The sequence below is a fragment of the Salvelinus namaycush genome, chromosome 2, assembly GCF_016432855.1.
Source record: "Salvelinus namaycush isolate Seneca chromosome 2, SaNama_1.0, whole genome shotgun sequence".
In the NCBI taxonomy this organism is placed as follows: domain Eukaryota; kingdom Metazoa; phylum Chordata; class Actinopteri; order Salmoniformes; family Salmonidae; genus Salvelinus; species Salvelinus namaycush.
In genome coordinates this window covers 30,966,869-30,988,520 of record NC_052308.1, presented here as the reverse complement: position 1 = coordinate 30,988,520, position 21,652 = coordinate 30,966,869, and positions in this window count along the sequence as shown.

The window sequence follows — 21,652 nt, the reverse complement described above, 5'->3', positions numbered from 1 at the left end:
TTCCAGTTCTTGTGCTTTTCTACTCCATCTGTATGTCCCTCCGGAGTGTACGTACAGTGCCTTCCGAAAGTATTCAGACCCCTTGACTTTTTCCACATTTTGTTACGTTAAAGCCTCAGCAATTGACACACAATACCCCATAATAACAAAGCAAACTGGTTTTTAGAATTGTTTTGCAAATATACACTACCGTTAAAAAGTTTGGGGTCACTTAGAAATGTCCTCGTTTTTGAAAGACAAGCACAGTTTTTGTCCATTAAAATAACATCAAACTGATCAGAAATACAGTGTAGACATTGTTCATGTTGTAAATGACTATTGTAGCTTGAAATGGCAGATTTTTATGGAATATCTACATAGGTGTACAGAGGCCCATTATCAGCAACCATCACTCCTGTGCGCCAATGGCACGTTGTGTTAGCTAATCCAAGTTTATAATTTTAAAAGGCTAATTAATCATTAGAAACCCTTTTGCAATTATGTTAGCACAGCTGAAAACTGTTGTTCTGATTAAAGAAGCAATAAAACTGGCCTTCTTTAGACTATTTGAGTATCTGGAGCATCAGCATTTGTGGGTTCGATTACAGGCTCAGAATGGCCAGAAACAAAGAACTTTCTTCTGAAACTCGTCAGTCTATTCTTGTTCTGAGAAATGAAGGTTATTCCATGCGAGAAATTGCCAAGAAACTGACGATCTCATACAACGCTGTGTACTACTCCCTTCACAGAACAGCGCAAACTGCCTCTAACCAGAATAGAAAGAGTGGGAGGCCCCGGTGCACAACTGAGTAAGAGGACAAGTACATTAGAGTGTCTAGTTTGAGAAGCAAGTCCTCAACTGGCAGCTTCATTAAATAGTACCCGCAAAACACCAGTCTCAATGTCAACAGTGAAGGGGATGCTGGCCTTCTAGGCAGAGTTGCAAAGAAAAAGCCATATCTCAGACTGGCCAATAAAAATAAAAGATTGAGATGGGCAAAAGAACACAGACACTGGACAGAGGAAGATTGGAAAAAAGTGTTATGGACAGATGAAGTTTGAGGTGTTCGGATCACAAAGAATGCCCCAAGCATGGTGGAAGCAATGTGATGGTCTGAGGGTGCTTTGGGGGACATTTGTGAGATGCAGAAAAAATGAAAAGATGCTGGAGGACTGCTTGACGCCATCTGTCAAGCATGGTGGAGGCAATGTGATGGTCTGAGGGTGCTTTGGGGGAAGAAGGAAGGCTATCACTCCATTTTGCAACGCCATGCCATACCCTGTGGACGGCGCTTAGTTATGCCCATTACTACAGTTTGCAACTGCACATGGGGACAAAGATCATACTTTTTGGAGAAATGTCCTCTGGTCTGATGAAACAAAAAAATAGAACTGTTTGGCCATAATGACCATTGTTACGTTTGGAGGAAAAATGGGGATGCTTGCAAGCCAAAGAACACCATCCCAACCGTGAAGTATGGGGGTTTCAGCATCATGTTGTGGGGGTGCTTTGCTGCAGGAGGGACTGGTGCACTTCACAAAATAGATGGCATCATGAGGGAGGAAAATTATATGGATATATTGAAGCAACAAGACATCATCAGGAAGTTAAAGCTTGGTCACAAATTGGTCTTCCAAATGGACAAGGACCCCAAGCATACTTCCAAAGTTGTGGCAAAATGCCTTAAGGACAACAAAATCAAGGTATTGGAGTGGCCATCACAAAGCCCTGACCTCAACCTCCTATTGAAAATTTGTGGGCAGAACTGAAAAAGCGTGTGTGAGCAAGGAGGCCTACAAACCTGACCAGTTACACCAGCTCTGTCAGGAGGAATGGGCCAAAATTCACCCAACTTATTGTGGGAAGCTTGTGGAAGGCTACCCAAAACGTTTGACCCAAGTTAAACAATTTAAAGGCAATGCTACCAAATACTAATTGAGTGTATGTAAACTTCATCACCGGCAATGTGATGAAAGAAATAAAAGCTGAAATAAATCATTCTCTCTACTATTATTCTGACATTTCACATTGTTTAAATAAAGTGGTGATCCTAACTGACCTAAGACAGGGAATTTTTACTAGGATTAAATGTCAGGAATTGTAAAAAAAAAAAAACGGAGTTTAAATGTATATGGCTAAGGTGTATGTAAACTTCCGACTTCAACTGCATATAGATATATATATTTACACCCCAAAAATATATGGGAGATTGGAAATGATGCAGACAATTACATTGATGGAGCAACAATCTATCCGCAATATTAAAGCTGATCCTCGCCCTAAATTTTGTATTTATTTTAAGAAATTATTATTTATAACCTTGTCAACATCTTGACTATATTTCCTATTCATTTTGCAACAAATTACATTAATGCATTCATGGAAAACGAGGAAGTGACCTTATATATATATATATTTATTTTTTTATCCTTATTTTTTAAAGTATTCAGACCCTTTTCTAAGAGACTCAAAATTGAGCTCAAGTGCATCCTGTTTCCACTGATCATCCTTGAGATGTTTCTACAACTTGATTGGAGTCCACCTGTGGTAAATTCAATTGATTGGACATCATTTGGAATGGCACACACCTGTCTACATAAGGTCTACACCTTTCATGAGGTGGAAGGCATTGTCCATAGAGCTACAAGACAGAATTGTGTCGAGGCACAGATATGGGGAAGGGTACCAAAACATTTCTGCAGCATTGAAGGTCCCCAATAACACAGTGGCCTCCATCATTCTTAAATGGAAGAATATTAGAACCACCAAGACTCTTCCTAGAGCTGGCCGTCCAGCAAAACTGAGCAATCAGTGGAGAAGGGTCTTGGTCAGGTAGGTGGCCAAGAACCTGATAGTCACTCTGGCAGAGCTCTAGAGTTTCTCTGTGGAGATGGGAGAACCTTCCAGAAGTACAACAGTCTCTGCGGCACCCTACAAATCAGGCCTTTATGGTAGAGTTACCAGACGGAAACCACTCCTCAGTAAAAAAAAACACATGACAGTCCTCTTGGAGTTTGCCAAACGGCACCATAAAACTCCCAGACCATGAGAAACAAGATTCTCTGGTCTGATGAAACCAAGATTGAACTCTTTGGCCTGAATGCCAAGCGTCATGTCTGAAAGAAACCTGGCACCATCTGTAAGGTGAAGCATGGTAGTGGCAGCATCATGCTGTGGGAATGTTTGTCAGTGGTAGGGACTGGGAGACTAGTCAGGATCGAGGCAAAGATGATCGGAGCAAAGTACAGAGATATCCTTGATGAAAACCTGCTCCAGAGCGCTCAGGACCTCAGACTGGGGCGAAGGTTCACCTACCAACAGTACCACGACCCTAAGCACACAGCCAAGACAACACAGGAGTGGCATCAGGACAAGTCTCTGAATGTCCTTGAGTGGCCCAGCCAGAGCCCGGACTTGAACCCGATCGAACATCTCTGGAGAGACCTCAAAATAGCTGTGCAGTGATGCTCCCCATTCAAACTGGCAGAGCTTGAGAAGATCTGCAGAGAATAAATGGGAGAAACTCCCCAAATACAGATGTGCCAAGATTGTAGCGTCATACCCAAAAAGACTCAAGGCTGTAATCGCTGCCAAAGGTGCTTCAACAAAGTACTGAGCAAAAGGTCTGAATACTTATGTTAATGTGATATTTCAGTTTTAAAAAATGTATAAATTAGCTAATAGTTCTAAATACCTGTTTTTGCTTTGTCATTATGGGGTATCGTGTGTATATTGATGAGGGGGAAAAAATGATTTAATCAATTTTAGAATAAGGCTGTAACCTAACAAAATGTGGAATTAGTCAAGAGGTCTGAATACTTTCTGAAGGCACTGTATGGGGGAATGTGGAGAGGCATAGTGTGGAGGATGGCACACCATTTCATCTCACTTTGTTGCAAAAGTTACTTGTTAGTTAAATACTTGATTCATCCACATTGTTATGGCATTGAACAATTGCACTGAGTCAAACTCTATAGTGCACAAACACTCATTGAGAAAAGTGTGTGTGTGTGTGTGTGTGTGTGTGTGTGTGTGTGTGTGTGTGTGTGTGTGTGTGTGTACTGTATGTGTGTTAAGAAGCTCCCTCTTCTGTGGTTGGCATGCCCCCAGTCTGTTGTCCTCTTTTGTTCTCAGCCGGTCTGTGTTCTCTGAGTGACTGGTCCAAATGCCTGCTCTTCCTACACATCGCTCCCTTTTTCTCTGTGTCCTCCTTTTGTTCGCTCCCTCTTTTAATCTGAGGGATTAAGCTGCGTTGGTGGTGGTTGTGGACAAAGCCTAAGAGGTCACAGTTATGCAACCTACCCATAATCCAACAGACATATAGAGTCAGACAGGCTGAAACTATAGCCTAAATGGTCTGGGGGGGGACTGAATGTTCACCCTTACATAATTGACATTGGCGGGTAGAGAGAGACAGACTGAAACACACACACACACACACACACACACACACACACACACACACACACACACACACACACACACACACACACACACACACACAGACACACACACACACACACAGACACACAGTTAGATTTAGTGCTGGACAGCATACTACAGCTCTGTAGCCATCAATAGCTGTTTTTATGCCAGTATGTTGTATTGTTATTGCTCTGAAATGTGAGCCTGTCTATGGATTTACTGCAGTTCAGTTTCCCTGGCTAGAGACTGAGGCTAGGGCTGAGAATGTGCTGAGGCTGGGCATGGGGCTGAACCTGGGTTGGGGCTATGGGCTAAGGCTGAGGTGGGGGCTGTAGGCTGAGACTAGGGCTGAGGCTGAGCATGCGGCTGAACCTGGAGTTGGGGCGGTAGGCTAAGGCTGAGGCTGTGGGCTGAGACTAGGGCTGAGGCTGGGACTGTGGGTTGAGGTTGGGAAGAGAGCCCTGTTATGTGGGCAGAAATCCCTCTCCATTCTAATCTGGCTCCTAGGCATTTCTAGAGATGAGCTCCTCGTGTGTCAATGTCGAAAGGCTCTTATTATACAGGTTTATCAAAACATTTTCATGTGGGATCAGAGAATGTAAGGGACATGAATGGGAACGATGGCCTAGAATACATGACCTTATTTTTTACATGGAGGAGAACTCCCTATTCTACTGGCTCAGTTCAGGCTACCATTTCAGTTCTGGTTCTCAGTTCAGGCTACCATTTCAGTTCTGGTTCTCAGTTCAGGCTACCATTTCAGTTCTGGTTCTCAGTTCAGGCTACCATTTCAGTTCTGGTTCTCAGTTCAGATTGTGTCATTTCACTGTGTGCACATGCTGTATAAATTTGTGTCAGTTTATAGAAATGGTGGATATCGAGTTCTGTGAGCATGTCTGACACTGTGAGTGTGTTTGTGTGTAGTACAAGGTGACTCTCTCTACCCTTTTCTCTTTCTCTCTGTGTGGGTAGTTTTCCACTGTGTGCTAGGGAAGCTGATGAGACACAAGCTTCGTGACTGCGTCCTTCACAAAAGCAGCTCAGGTTAGCCATGCTCTATGTCAGGTAGCAGTCTCATCCTTCACCCACTTTATCTCTCTCTCGCTCTTTTCCTCTCTCTCCCTTGTTCCCTGCCTAGACACTGCAGCACTCTACTTGGAAATTTCCAGACTGCGGCAGAGAGACTCAGAGAGGAGTAGGAGGGTGTCTGTGATGATAGAGAGAGTGTGGGAGAGAAGGAGGAGAGAAGGGGAGGGAGGGGATGAGAGAGTGTGTATATGTGAAATAGGTAAGTGATGAGGCTTGACTTTATCACCACATTGAGAGGAACATATTGACCCTTAGTGACGCAGGGCAGTGTGTGTGTGTATGTTGAGTGTTAAGAGAAACTGAATAGAAACTAAAGGGATAAAGAGATCATGGAGGAGGAAAGGAATAGTAAAAGAGAAGATGAGCAGCTGAATGTACTGCGGGATACTATGAAATGAAAATAGGGATGGTGAGGAGGAGAGAATGACTGAGGGATCTGAACAGATGGATACAAGGAGGGAGACGAAGCAGAGGGGTAGAGAGAGTGAATGTGTGCCAGGGAGGGATTGTCACATGTGCTCCCTCTCCTGCCTCTAGTTCAACAGGCTGCTCGTTATGGCGCACGCCTGTCACCATCGTTACACGCACCTGCGCGTCATCAGACTCACCTGGACTCCATCACCTCCTTGATTACTTGCCCTATATACAGTTGAAGTCGGAAGTTTACATACACTTAGGTTGGAGTCATTAAAACTTGTTTTTCAAACACTCCACAAATTTCTTGTTAACAAACTATAGATTTGGCAAGTCGGTGAGGACATCTACTTTGTGCATGACACAAGTAATTTTTCCAACAATTGTTTACAGACAGGTTATTTCACTTATAATTCACTGTATCACAATTTCAGTGGGTCAGAAGTTTACATACCCTACGTTGACTGTGCCTTTAAACAGCTTAGAAAATTCCATAAAATGATGTCATGGCTTTCGAAGCTACTGATAGGCTAATTGACATCATTTGAGTCAATTGGTGGTGTACCTGTGGATGTATTTCAAGGCCTACCTTCAAACTCAGTGCCTCTTTGCTTGACATGGGAAAATTTTCATGGGAAAATCAAAAGACATCATCCAAGACCTCAGAAAAAAAGTGTAGACCACAAGTCTGGTTCATCCTTGGGAGCAATTTCCAAACACCTGAAGGTATCACGTTCATCTGTACAAACAATAGTACGCAAGTATAAACACCATGGGACCACTCAGCCGTCATACCGCTCATGAAGGAGACGCGTTCTGTCTCCTACAGGTAAATGTACTTTGGTGCGAAAAGTGCAAATCAATCCCAGAACATCAGCGAAGGACCTTGTGAAGATGCTGGAGGAAACAGGTACAAAAGTATCTATATCCACAGTAAAACGAGTCCTATATCAACATAACCTGAAAGGCCGCTCAGCAAGGAAGAAGCCACTGTCCCTAAACCACCATTAAAAAGCCAGACTACAGTTTGCAACTGCACTTGGGGATAAAGATCATACTTTTTGGAGAAATGTCCTCTGGTCTGATGACACAAAAGTAGAACTGTTTGGCCAAAATGACCATCGCTATGTTTGGAGGAAAAAGGGGCGACTTGCAAGCCGAAGAACACCATCCCAACCGTGAAGCACGGGGTGGCAGCAACATGTTTTGGGGGTGCTTTGCTGCAGGAGGGACTGGTGCACTTCACAAAGTAGATGGCATCATGAGGCAGGAAAATTATGTGGATATATTGAAGCAACATCTCAAGACATCATCAGGAAGTTAAAGCTTGGTCGCAAATGGGTCTTCCAAATGGACAATGACCCCAAGCATACTTCCAAAGTTGTGGCAAAATGCCTTAAGGACAACAAAGTCAAGGTATTGGAGTGGCCATCACAAAGCCCTGACCTCAATCCTATAGAAAATGTGTGGACAGAACCTGAAAAGCGTGTGCGAACAAGAAGGTCTACAAACCTGACTCAGTTACACCAGCTCTGTCAGGAGGAATGGGCTAAAATTCACCCAACTTATTGTGGGAAGCTTGTGGAAGGCTACCCAAAACATTTGACCCAAGTTAAACAATTTAAAGGCAATGCTACCAAATACTAATTGAGTGTATGTAAACTTCTGACCCACTGGGAATGGGATGAAAGATATAAAAGCTGATATTAATCATTCTCTCTACTATTACTGTCACACTTCTCGTGGGCTGAAGGAAGAGTGGACCAAGGTGCAGCGTTTAAAGTGTTCATAATTTAATCCAAAAAAACAATCGAACAAAAACAACAAACAGGAGAACGAAAGCGAACAGTTCTGTCAGGCAAGCAAAACAGCTAAACAGAAAATAACTACCCACAAAACACAGGTGGGAAAAGGCTACCTAAGTATGGTTCTCAATCAGAGACAACGATAGACAGCTGCCTCTGATTGAGAACCACACCCGGCCAAACACACAGAAAGAGAAAACATAGAACACAAAACATAGAATAGCCACCCAAACTCACGCCCTGACCAAACCAAAATAGAGACATAAAAAGGATCTCTAAGGTCAGGGCGTGACAATTATTCTGACATTTCACATTCTTAAAATAAAGTGGTGATCCTAACTGATGACAGGGAATTTTTACTAGGATTAAATGTCAGGAATTGTGAAAAACTGAGTTTAAATGTTTTTGGCTAAGGTGTATGTAAACTTCCGACTTCAACTGTATGTCACTCCCTTTAGTTTCTTCCCCAGGTGTCATTGTTTCTGTTCCTGTGTCATGTCTGTGCGTTATTCGTGTTTCTTATTTTGTATTATGATGTGTTAATTTATTAAAAACACTCACTCCCTGAACTTTCTTCCCGACTCTCAGCGCACTCGTTACAGAATGACAACTCACCAAAGGGAAGTATCAGGGAGTGTTTTTTGTTTGTTTTGGAGATGATGTCGGGTCCGAGTGTCAGAACCAGAGCTACCTGGGAGGCTTCAGCCGGTTTAGAAAGAGAAGGTGGTAGGAGTATAGTTTTGTGTCTCCAGGCAAAAAAATCTGTAACCGAAAAGGGTTCTTCGGCTGTCCCCATAGGAGCACCCTTGGAAGAACCCTTTTTGGTTCCAGGTAGAACCTGTTTGGTTCCAGGTAGAACCCTTTCCACAGAGGGTTCTACATGGAACCCAAAATAGTTATATCTGGAACCAAAACGGTTTCTACAGTACCTGGAACCAAAAAGGGTTCTCCTATGGGGACAACCGAAGAACCCTTTTGGAAGCCTTTTTTCTAAGAGTGCAGGGTGCTTTTATCTCTCATTGAGCTCTGTAGAAACACATGCACCCCTCTTCATGTGCAGGACCAGTGAAGCACTGCAGTACCACACTACCATTGCATGGGACTAGCACACACACACACACACACACACATACACACACACACACACACACACACACACACACACACACACAAGACTGCAGCCCCCCACTGCAGCCCACTCACACACATACATATTTACACTTATTAACGTTAATACAGTACATACACACTCACACAAACGGGACTATAGCTCATATTTGTGCCCACTTATGATCATGCATATTTCCAAAGTGATTCACTAACACACACACACTTATGCACACATACACATTTCTCAAACACCCATAAACACATACAGACCCTTTGTGTGATGTGGTTGAAAATCTCATATCTGATACTCACCTGCTGAGGTGAATGCTTACTCACATATAGGCAGAACATACTGACATACTTGCTACAGAAAGTATGTTAAACTACCACCCACATACATAAGGCCATTGTGTACAGTACATATACACGACACTCAGCAGCTAACTTAGTGTCAGTGACATTAGACAACAATACCAATACAATACCGCACTATTGTACCAAAGCAATTACCGATATATGATATACCAATCGAATCAATGACTATTCAAACTTGGTTCCTTTATTACTTCCTGTATGTTATATACACATAGCTGAGGCTAAGGCGGTGAGGCTCAGGCTGTCAGACCCCTGGCCTCTGTGAATAATTCACTGTTCATTTTCCATGTAAAACTGAAGTTGTTTGAGTGATGTTTACTCGTCTTGCTCAGGTTCTAGGGGCAAAAGTTGCTGAATGTTGTTTTATTGAAGAAGCCCTGGCCTGTAGCACACATTGCCACACACACACCAGCACTCTTCCATAGACTGTCAGATTTACAGTACCAGTCAAAAGTTTGTACACACCTACTCATTCCAGGGTTTTTCTTTATTTTTACTATTTTTTACATTGTAGAATAGTAGTAAAGACATCACAACTATGAAATAACACATATGGAATCATGTAGTAACCAAAAATGTGTTAAACAAATCAAAATATATATTTGAGATTCTTCAAAGTAGCCACCCTTTGCTTTGCACACTCTTTGCATTCTCTCAACCAGCTTCATGAAGTAGTCACCTGGAATGCATTTCAATTAACAGGTGTGCCTTGTTAAAAGTTCATTTGTGGAATTTCTTTCCTTCTTAATGCATTTGAGCCAATCAGTTGTGTTGTGACAAGGTAGGGGTGGTATACAGAAGATAGCCCTATTTGGTAAAAGACCAACTCCATATTATGGCAAGAACAGCTCAAATAAGCAAAGAGAAATGACAGTCCATCATTACTTTAAGACATTAAGAACTTTGAAAGTTTCTTCAAGTGTAGTCGCAAAAACCATCAAGCACTATGATGAAACTGGCTCTCATGAGGACCGCCACAGGAAAGGAAGACCCAGAGTTACCTCTGCTGCAGAGGATAAGTTCATTAGAGTTAACTACACCTCAGATTTCAGCCCAAATAAATGCTTCAGAGTTCAAGTAACAGACACATCTTAACATCAACTGTTCTGAGGAGACTGCATGAATCAGGCCTTCATGTTCAAATTGCTGAAAATAAACCACTACTAAAGGACACCAATAATAAGAATAGACTTGCTTGGGCCAAGAAACACGAGCAATGGACATTAGACTGGTGGAAATCTGTCCTTTGGTCTGATGAGACAAATTTGAGATTTATGGTTCCAACCGCTCTGTCTTTGAGACGCAGAGTAGGTGAACGGATGTGTGGTTCCCATGAAGCATGGAGAAGGTGGTGAAGCATGGAGAAGGTGGTGTGGGGGTACTTTGCAGGTGATACTGTCAGTGATTTATTTAGAATTCAAGACACACTTAACCAGCATGGCTACAACAGCATTCAACAGCGATATGCCATCCCATCTGGTTTGCGCTTAGTGGGACTATCATTTGTTTTTCAACAGGACAATGACCCAAAACACACCTCCAGGCTGTGTAAGGACCATTTCACCAATAAGGAGAGTGATGGAGTGCTGCATCAGATGACCTGGCCTCCACAATCACTCGACCTCAATCCAATTGAGATGGTTTGGGATGAGAATGAAGGAAAAAGCAGCCAGCAAGTGTTCAGCAGATGTGGGAACTCCTTCAAGAGTGTTGGAAAAACATTCCTCATGAAGCTGGTTGAGAGAATGCCAAGAGTGTGCAAAGCTGCCATCAAGGCAAAGGGCTACTTTGAAGAATCTCAAATATGAAATATATTTTGATTTGTTTAACACTTTTTTGGTTACTACATGATTCCATATGTGTTATTTCATAGTTTTGAATTCTTCACTATTATTCTACAATGTAGAAAATAGTAAAAAATAAAACCCCTCAATGAGTAGAGTAGGTGTGTCCAAACTTTTGACTGGTTCTGTATTTCAAGTGCTACTTAAAGGGGTGGCTATATTTAGTTGTTCAGATATTTTTACCCTCCTATTTGCTCATATAGTCCCATACCTTCCATGAAGGGTCTGCCAAGTCGGTAGGTCGGTTTTCCGGTCCGCCCACGTGTTGCCTTGGTGATGCCGTTTTTCCGAGCAGTGGAATGTCAGGATCGTGACCTTGGTCTGAGGAACGTGTTGCGAGGTCTGAGAAAAGCTGACAAAAACTCTTTCAGGAGTCTCACTAACTTGTTAATCCCTTGTCTTCCCCCGCCCCCCTCTCCTTCCATACCCTGGGAAGCAAGCCACTCGCTCTCTGCAACCTGCAGGTCTGAACTCGCTTGACAACCATGCAGAATCAGCTGTGCACTGCCTGCCGTTATTAGGAGGAAGTTGAGATGGAGTTATACTGTATTAACTTTGACTGCAGTGTCTGTCTGCTGTTATAAAGTTCCACTACAAATGCACACTTTATCAGTCAACCGAAGTCATTAATTCACTAGATAATTTACTCACTTTGTTTGCCAAACCCTGAAAGGAAATATTAATTTCCTTTACTTGCTTCCCTGCGTATGACATCTCTGCTTTTCACACACACTCATGCACACACACACACACACACACACACACACACACACACACACACACACACACACACACACACACACACACACACACACACACACACACACACACACACACACACACACACCTGCACCTGCACCTGCACCTGCACCTGCACGTATAGGTGCACTGATTCTCAAGGACACATCCTCACACAGCCTTTGTCACACAGTGAGTGCGGGTGGTAGTTGACTGATCAGGCCCTAGAACATTAGTGGCATGGGCTGTTGCATGGAGCCATGGGGCCATTACTCAGGGTGACAGCAGTGTGACATTGGAGCTCAGTGAGGATCCAATGTTCACTTTGGTATCCATTTTGGCAGGACATTAAAACAGTATGACACGACTCGATGGTGACCTATTTCGTGTCTTTCACACTCTGGATTGACTGTTGTCACGAAGAACTCCATGCGTGTTGAAGTGAGTCTGAAACGTTGGTGAAAGCAGATGCACTCTGGTTGACCCATAGTGGAATCGGAGGGTGCTCAGGCTGGGGCAAAGCTATACATGGGCCAGGCCCACCTGGGTTACCAAAGATGGACCCAACACCATAGGGCAGACCAGAAAAGGACTAGAGGTGGATGTAACATTACATATTGACCACAGCTGAGATTTTCCCTCCTCTCTCTCTTACCTTCTAGCCAGATCACAATAGCTACTGTTACGTGCCTAGAACAGTGAAGATGGACCCAAGGCCTCCCGTGAGAAACCAGAGTGGTGTGTGTGACTGAGTTCAGAGGGAGATAATGAAATAGTGGATCAAGCCATGTAACAAGGATCGCATAGGGATGACATGTTAACTTCTTATGGCTGCAGGGGCAGTATTGAGTAGCTTGGATGAAAGGTGCACAGAGGTGCCCAGAGTAAATGGCCTGCTCCTCAGTCATAGTTGCTAATATATGCATATTATTATTAGTATTGGATAGAAAACACTCTGAAGTTTCTAAAACGGTTTGAATTATGTCTGTGAGTATAACAGAACTCATATGGCAGGCAAAAACCTGAGAAGAAATCCAACCAGGAAGTGAGAAATCTGAGTTTGGTCGATTTTCAACTCATTGCCTATTGAAAACACTGTAGGATATGGATCTGTTTGCACTTCCTACGGCTTCCACTAGATGTCAACAGTCTGTAGAACGTTGAATGAAGCTTCTACTGTGATGTTGAGCCGGATGGGAGCGGTTTGAGTCTGTGTTCTGGCAGAGAGCCAGGTCCTGGTCATGCGCATTCCAAATGATATCGACTTGCGTTCCATTACTTCTATAGACACAAAGGAATTCTCCGGTTGGAACGTTATTGAAGATTTATGATGACAACATCCTAAAGATTGATTATATACTTAGTTTGACAAGTTTATTTGACCTGTAATATAACTTTTTGAAGTTTTCGTCCGACGTTTGCCTGGACCTGCACGAGCGTTTGGATATGTGTACTAAACGCGCTAACAAAAGTAGCTACTTGGACATAAATGATGGACATTACCAAACAAAACAAACGTTTCTTGTGGAAATGGGAGTCCTGGGAGTGCATTCCGACGAAGATCAGCTAAGGTAAGTGAAGATTTATAATGCTTTTTATGAGTTTTGTTGACTGCACAATTTGGCGGGTAACTGTATGGCTTACTTTTGTGGCTGAACGCTGTTCTCAGATTATTGAATATTGTGCTTTTGCCGTAAAGATTTTTAAAATCTGACACAGCGGTTGCATTAAGAACAAGTGTATCTTTAATTCTATGTAAAACATGTATCTTTCATCAAAGTCTATAATGAGTATTTATGTTATTTGACGTGGCTCTCTGCAATTTCTCCGGATATTTTGGAGGCATTTCTGAACATGGCGCCAATGTAAACTGAGATTTTTGGATATAAATATGAACTTAATTGAACAAAACATATATGTATTGTGTAACATGAAGTCCTATGAGTGTCATCTGATGAAGATCATCAAAGGTTAGTGATTCATTTTATCTCTATTTCTGCTTTTTGTGACTCCTGTCTTTGGCTGGAAAAATAGCTGTGTTTTTCTGTGATTTTGCGGTGACCTAACATAATCGTTTGTGGTGCTTTCGCTGAAAAGCCTATTTGAAATTGGACACTTTGGTGGGATTAACAACAAGATTACCTTTAAAATGGTATAAGATACATGTATATTTGAGGAATTTTAATTATGACATTTCTGTTGTTTGAATTTGGCGCCCTGCACTTTCACTGGCTGTTGTCATATCATCCCGTTAACGGGATTGCAGCCATAAGAAGTTTTAAAGAATTAGCTTGGCGAGAAGCATACTGAGTGAGAGGTGTATTTGTGTAGTATGGGGGGTTCATGATTGAATGTCAGTAGTGGTTCAGGCCGTGTCAGTGTGTGTGAGGCGTGATCCAGTGAGAGGGCTCCAGAGCCCTCCTGTCACCACCAGGTCTGGGGACACACAGCAGCCCAGGTGTCCGCTCCACAGGCTGACCCTACCAGGAATGTAGAGTATGCAGCCTGAAAAGCCATTGCCAAGGGGTCAACACAAACACAGACTCACAAACACACACTCACTGACTTACTCATGCAAGCATGCACAAATTCGCTCACTCATTCACTTTCACATTCACACTATAGAGCCCTATAAAATCACATTTTTTGTTTGATTTGTTTTTTCCCAAATTAAGTTTGCTCAGTTTTGTTTTTCCAATATTCAGTTTTTCCCATTTTATTTCAGGTTTTTACTCTCACAATCACACTTTTTTTGTATATAGAAAAACAACTAAATTGGATGTTCGAAGTCCACAACAATGCCTGAACCACATCATGATACCACTTTTGAGTTTTTATTTATTTTGGGGTGTTACCCTTTAATTTAAGTGTGCACCAGCCAGATGTTGTTTGGTTAGCTTAGCTATGTTTCTGTAGCCCTCATGGGATTGCAGAGTTTGCAAAAACAAATGGCCACTGGATTGGTGCAAATAATCATGATATCATTCTGCTAGTTAGGTATAGGCTACTTTGTAGTTAACATTTCCTTGAGAAGGTTTTTGGGAAATCCTTTCCTTTTTCTACCAGAAGATGGTTATCATTAAGACATCGCTAAAGGCTACCTGCAGTACCACACTACCATTGCATGGGACTAACACACACACACACACACACACACACACACACACACACACACACACACACACACACACACACACACACACACACACACACACACACACACACACACACACACACACACACACCAGGGGCATTCCTGTGCTGTTTCAGAAAGTTGCAGGAAAATATGAATCACTCACAGGAGGTTGGTGACACCTTAATTGGGGAGGACGGGCTCATAGTAATGACTAGAACGGAATGAATGGAATGGTACTGAACTCATCAAACACATTCTATACCATTCTATTCACTCCATTCCAGCCATTATTATGAGCCGTCCTCCCTGTGGAATCACTGATGCATTTTGTTCATGTCTTATGATTAACTTAGGCAAATTATTAGTTCAATACATTTAGCTGATTTCCTACGAAGTTCAATACATTTTTGAATATTGTTTAATTCCATTTTAATGTCTAGATTTTCGGATTCCGTCCATGTTCTCCGCAAAGCAGATTTTATAGGGCCTTAACACTATCTTGTACACACTTGTCATGACTCTCGCTCCTGGGTGAGGATCAAAGATAGCCAGCCAGCCACCCGTGGGGGCGAAAAATTTGCAGTTTTTAAAAATAATTAATTTAATGTTACAGCAACCATATGCTCACGTTTGTAACAAGGGGTTACGCGTATGATATCCAACCAATTTCAACTGATTGGATATCGGTGGCTCATTCAATTTAATAAGGAAGTTAAATTGCCCAACAAATACTTTCAGGTGGATCTTTTGAATAATATCCACATTTATTTGTCCAACCAATGAGGCAATTTACTTTTCCACATTAACCTAGATACTATGTTTTCAGGTTAATTAAAGTGTAATTCCCAAATAGCCTATACAGGTTTGATTTATCATTACAATTGATTAATCAATTAAATTTGCTTTTGCAAGCTCATTGAGGCTCACATTTGTAAACAAGGGGTTACACTTAGGATATCCAACCAATCTCAACTGATTGGATATCGGTGTCACATTTAATTTATGAGACAATTTAAACTTTTTCACATTAACATAGATACAGCAATGCTTTTAGGTTAATTCAAGTGTATTTCCCAGATAGCCTATACAGGTAGGATTGATCATTAACATTGATTAATCATTTAAATTTGCTTTTGCAAATTCATTCACATTCAACTCCCACATTACTGATCCAGTATTGATGGTTCATTAACGTCTTTAAATAGATTTAAATCGTTTTGCAGCTTCCAGCGACGCTGGAAAAAAATATATAATATATAAAAATATATACATACAGTATATGTATAATGTGCAAGCCATCAGAGGGGGTGGTTCCAAGTCCCCCGTTAATTAGTGAACCCTCACCGATAAAAGGATTGATCACTGACCTCAGCAGCGATACAAACGCTCTCCAAAATCAACCATCGGACGCAGGCCTTGTAAAGGTTCTCTCCAGTTTAGCACTGATGTATCGCCATCAGAGGTTGGCATCGATCCAGTACCGCAGTGCTCAGCAGAAGCATGTGCAAGAAATGGCTAATTATAAATGGATAGGTGGAGAGAACCGAGCAACTAATGACAAAAGCAGAAAATTAAAACATTCTGCTAGCCGAGCCGAACTGCGTTTGAAAATGGAACAATTAAAAGTAATTTCAAAAACTTGTGACGATGAACTAGCACAAACTCTTCAACAAAATTGTTTTCTACAGGACCAACTCGATTTAGCCAAAACTAAATACGATGTAATCTGAGGGGGAGTGGGGCCGGTTCTATGACTTTAACAACCGGTCTTAAACTTTCTCTCTCTGGACCTGCAGTTTGGAGAAAACAAAAATCCCTTGTGTGTAGAGAGAGAATCTGCTGCAAAAACTCCAACATCCAAAGGTGGATAATGAAACAATATTTCCAACATAAAGAATGTGGGAAATGGTTGGTGGGGATCCAAACAATAAGTCCTGTCAAAAGTGTATTGTTTTGTGATATCATTAAGGACAGTATAACTAAATAGCTGTAACTCTACAAATGTATAAGTCCCAGTTATCAGATTTACATCTAAATGTTGTAAAACGTACATGATTAAATATTAAACTATTTGTGAGAAGATGAAGTGTGATTTTTGCCTTCCAAATGAGATAACTGCTTTTCATAGAAACTTTTTGCCAAGTCAGTAACCACGCCCATGTGAGCACAGACATTGTGGCAATGTAATGGAACCGCCACCAAGACGAATGGTTAGACTCTACCAGACCAGAATACGTGCAGCGCAAGTATTCAACATTACAAATGGTAAGACCCTCAAACTCTCAACGAGTGAAGGTGAAGACTATACCAAACATTCTCAGTCTACAGCTGGGTAATGTAAAGTAGTCTAGAACTTTGACCAAAGACACCAGGAAGATCTCAGCAAACAACCAGAGTTGTACATCAGTACATTTCTGATGTATCTAGTCTAACAAACACTCATAGACAAAGAAGCCTACTACAACTGAGGATATTGTGACCTCTGGTGGACAACCAGAGACTTACCTAACCAGAGACTTCTGTCGAACTGACTCCCCATAGACGGACCAGGCAATTTATACAGAGAGATGACAAAGACAGACAAGCATAAATATGTGTTGCGTTTCTAAATCCGAATGAGCGATAGTTAGGGTGCTAAATATCCATATTTACGATAAGCGTATTTTTCACATGTATGTACAATGAGTTCCCTCTTTGTCTCTCCTGCTCTCTTTATCTTGCCCCTCCCTTTCATTGTGTAAGAAGGCATCATATCGGGTTAGTCCACTATGGACTTTTCATTGCATTATGTTAGTAATCAATTCAACATATACCGTGTGTTTATTTATTTTTTTAAATTTCACCTTAATTTAACCAGGTAGGCTAGCTGAGAACAAGTTTTCATTTGCAACTGCGACCTGGCCAAGATAAAGCAAAGCAGTTCGACACATATACAACAACACAGAGTTACACATGGAATAAACAAACATACAGTCAATAATACAGTAGAAAAGTCTGTGTGTGTGTGTGTGTTTATGTATTTCTGTGTGAGTATTTAGTTAGTAAATAAAGCAAATTTGTGTATCGCTAAATCATCATTTAGACTAGCGTCCGTGCAGATTTGAAGTCAACGACATTCAGAATGAGACTGAAATTAGATAAAAATGATTAATAGATGACTGGTATGATAATGATATATTCTGATATATTCTTGAGTTAATTTGGGAAATGGTAACTCATAAAACAAACTTTTTCCGTGGTGCCCCAAGATTGCTAATGAGTTAATTGTTACATGATTAATATAATCACATAATAATTAAACATAGTTAATGGATTTGATAAAATAACCGTCATCACATTAATGATAGTCACGTCACGACACACTGCACTGATTTGTTAATAACAGTCCAACTGTTAACACACATACTCCCATTCATACTCCCCTCTGTCCTACTCTGTTACTTCAGAATTATCGAATTATTGACTCAATTAGTCAATCTACTGCTCTTATACCCCCACACACTTCTAAAGAATTCCCTTCAGTCACCTAACAGGTTTGCTTCAGACTCCTACTCCGTTACTTCAGAATGTCCCATTTGTCCTACTAAATGGCTTAATAAATCAATCTACTAGGCTACTCTAAGGTAATACCCTCCCACACTGCTTTGCTTCATTTTCAACTCTAGCCAGTACCATTGAGGAATTTAATGTGTGAGGGAGTATGTTTTTGTGGAAATGGTGTAGTGTGTTTTGGTGGCAATGCGAGCAGCTGTAGACTATGTAGGTGTGTGTTTGTGTGTGTTTGTATAGCTGCATGCAATCCCTGATTAAGTGTACTCTATGTGAACGGACTAACTCACTCAACGTCATGGGGTTTATTGGATGATTGGCTTTATTGGAGCATTGCACAATTCAGGAGAACACACACACACACACAGAGAGAGAGAGATATGCAAGGGAACTGGAATAACAGATAACACAACAACATGCTTCGTATGCTTCTCTCCAGCCAACCACAGGGAGGATTTCTGCCGTTGACTGTGACGAACAAATTATGTTTACTCCCTTTTCCTGGAGGCAGAACAGAAGAGTGTGTGTGTCTGTGAGAGGGAACGAGAGAAAGTCATTCAGAATGAGTGTGGAGGCCACAGGACAGAATCAGGACGCTCTGTGCTCATGACCTTTGCAACCAAACAGGTTGCAAAGGTACCTTGCACTTTTCTTGCACTTTTCAGAAGTGAATCCAGTCCAACAACTTAACACATCAAAACAGTGTATGGTAGTCACACACACACATACACACACACCATGCTAACATGTGATCTTTCTATGGTAAGGGGCTCCTAGGGCTGTGATATTGACAGTGCTATACACTGTATGCACAAAAAATGAGTGGATTCGGCTATTTCAGCCACACCTGTTTATGACAGGTATATAAAATTGAGCACACAGCCATGCAATCTCCATAGACAAACATCGGCAGTAGAATGGCCTTACTGAAGAGCTTAGTGACTTTTAACGTGGCACCGTCATAGGTTGCCACCTTTCCAACAAGTCAGTTAATCAAATTTCTGCCCTGCATGAGCTGCGGTGCTGAAGTAAAAATTGTCTGTCCTCGGTTGCAACACTCAATACCGAGTTCCAAACTGCCTCTGGGAACAACGTCAGCACAAGAACTGTTCATCGGGAGCTTCCTGAAATGGGTTTCCATGGCCGAGCTGCCGTACACAAGCTTAAAATTACTATGCGCAATGCCAAGTGTCAGCTGTAGTGGTGTAAAGTTTGTCGCCATTTGACCCTGGAGTGATGAATCACGCTTTACCATCTGGCAGTCCGACAGACAAATCTGGGTTTGGCAGATGCCAGGAGAACACTACCTGCCCCAATGCATAGTGCCAACTGTAAAGTTTGATGGAGGAGGAATAATGTTCTGGGGCTGTTTTTCATGGTTCGGGCTAGACCCCTTATTTCCAGTGAAGGGAAATCTTAACGCTACAGCATACAATGACATTCTATACGATTCTGTGCTTCCAACTTTAGGGAAACGATGAGGTCCATACAGAAATGGTTTGTTGAGATCGGTGTAGAAGAACTTGACCTGCCTGCACAGAGCCCTGACCTCACCCCCATCAAACACCTTTGGGATGAATTGGAATGCCGACTGCGAGTCAGGCCTAATCACCCAACGTCAGTGCTCAACCTCACTAATGCTCTTGTGGCTGAATGGAAGCAAGTCCCCCCAGCATGTTCCAATATCTAGTGAAAGTCTTTCCAGAAGAATGGAGGCTCTTATAGCAACAAAGAGGGGACCAACTCCATATTAATGCCCTTGATTTTGGAATGAGATGTTCGACGAGCAGGTGCCCACATACTTTTGGTCATGTAGTGTATACAGTGCCTTCAGAAAGTATTCACACTCCTTGACTTTTCCACATTTTGCTGTGTTACAAAGTGGGATTAAAATGTATTTAATTGTAACCTTTTTGCCAACTATCTATATAAAATACTGTCAAAGTGGAAGAAAAATTCAACAAAAAAATTGTGTGGGGGGAGGGATAAAAGGCTAATATATCTTGGTTAGATAAGTAGTCAACTCACTGGGTCAATGCATATGAGAATCACACTTGCCGTAGATTTTCAAGACGATTTAAGTCAAAACTGTAACTCACAATCAACATGGTAAGCAACTCTGGTGTATATTTGGCCTTGTGTTATAGGTTATTGTCCTGCTGAAAGGTGAATTTGTCTCCCACTGTCTGTTGGAAAGCAGACTGAACGAAGTTTTCCTATAGGATTTTGCCTGTGCTGAGGTCTATCCCAAAAAACTCCCTATTCCTTGCCGATGACAAGCATACCCATCACATGATGCAGCCACCACCATGCTTTGAAATATAAAGAGTGATACTCAGTGATGTGTTGTTGGATTTGCCCCAAACATAATGCTTTGTATTCAGCAACCTTAAAGAAGAAACGGTCCAAAACATCTGACCCATATGGTTTTTTGGGTTCAAGTTTAAGGAGCTCCATTAGTACCTCGGACTCAGTGACTCCCTGCAGGGACAAACTTTGTAGTGGGGCAGGGGAAAAAGAGGGAGAAGCATCGGAGATAGTCGCATTAGAAGGGGTGGGAGATCAGGACATGTTGGATGGGCAAGGAGGCATGGCTGAGTCAAATAGGAATCCTGACTCAATGAAGTGGTGATTAAAGAGCTCAGCCATGTGCTTCTTGTCAGTAACAACCACATCATCAACATGAAGGGACATGAGCAGCTGTGAGGAGGAGGGTTTATTCTCCAGGTCTTTAACCGTTTCCCAGAACTTCTTGGGGTTAGACCCACAGAGAGAGAACTGCTCCTTAAAGTAACTGACTTTGGCCTTCCGCATAGCCTCAGTGCACTTATTTCTCATTTGCCTGAACGAGAGCTAGTCATCCTGAGTATGCGTGTGCTGAGCCTTTCGCCAAATGCAATTCTTGAGGTGGAGTAACTCTGCAAGATCATGGTCGAACCAGGGGCGGAACCTGTTTTTAATTCTCATTTTCTTTATGGGGGTGTGTTTGTTACCACTGAAAATATCAAAAAAGAAGGTCCAAGCGTCTTCGACAAAGGGGATCAAGCTGATTTCTATACCATTTTACAGAGGCCAGTTCATGAAGGAAGGCATGCTCATTAAAGTTTTTTAGCAACTGTCTATGACAAATCAGGACAGGTCGTTTCACTGAGCAGCCATTACGATCACAGGCTGTAAAACAGTGATC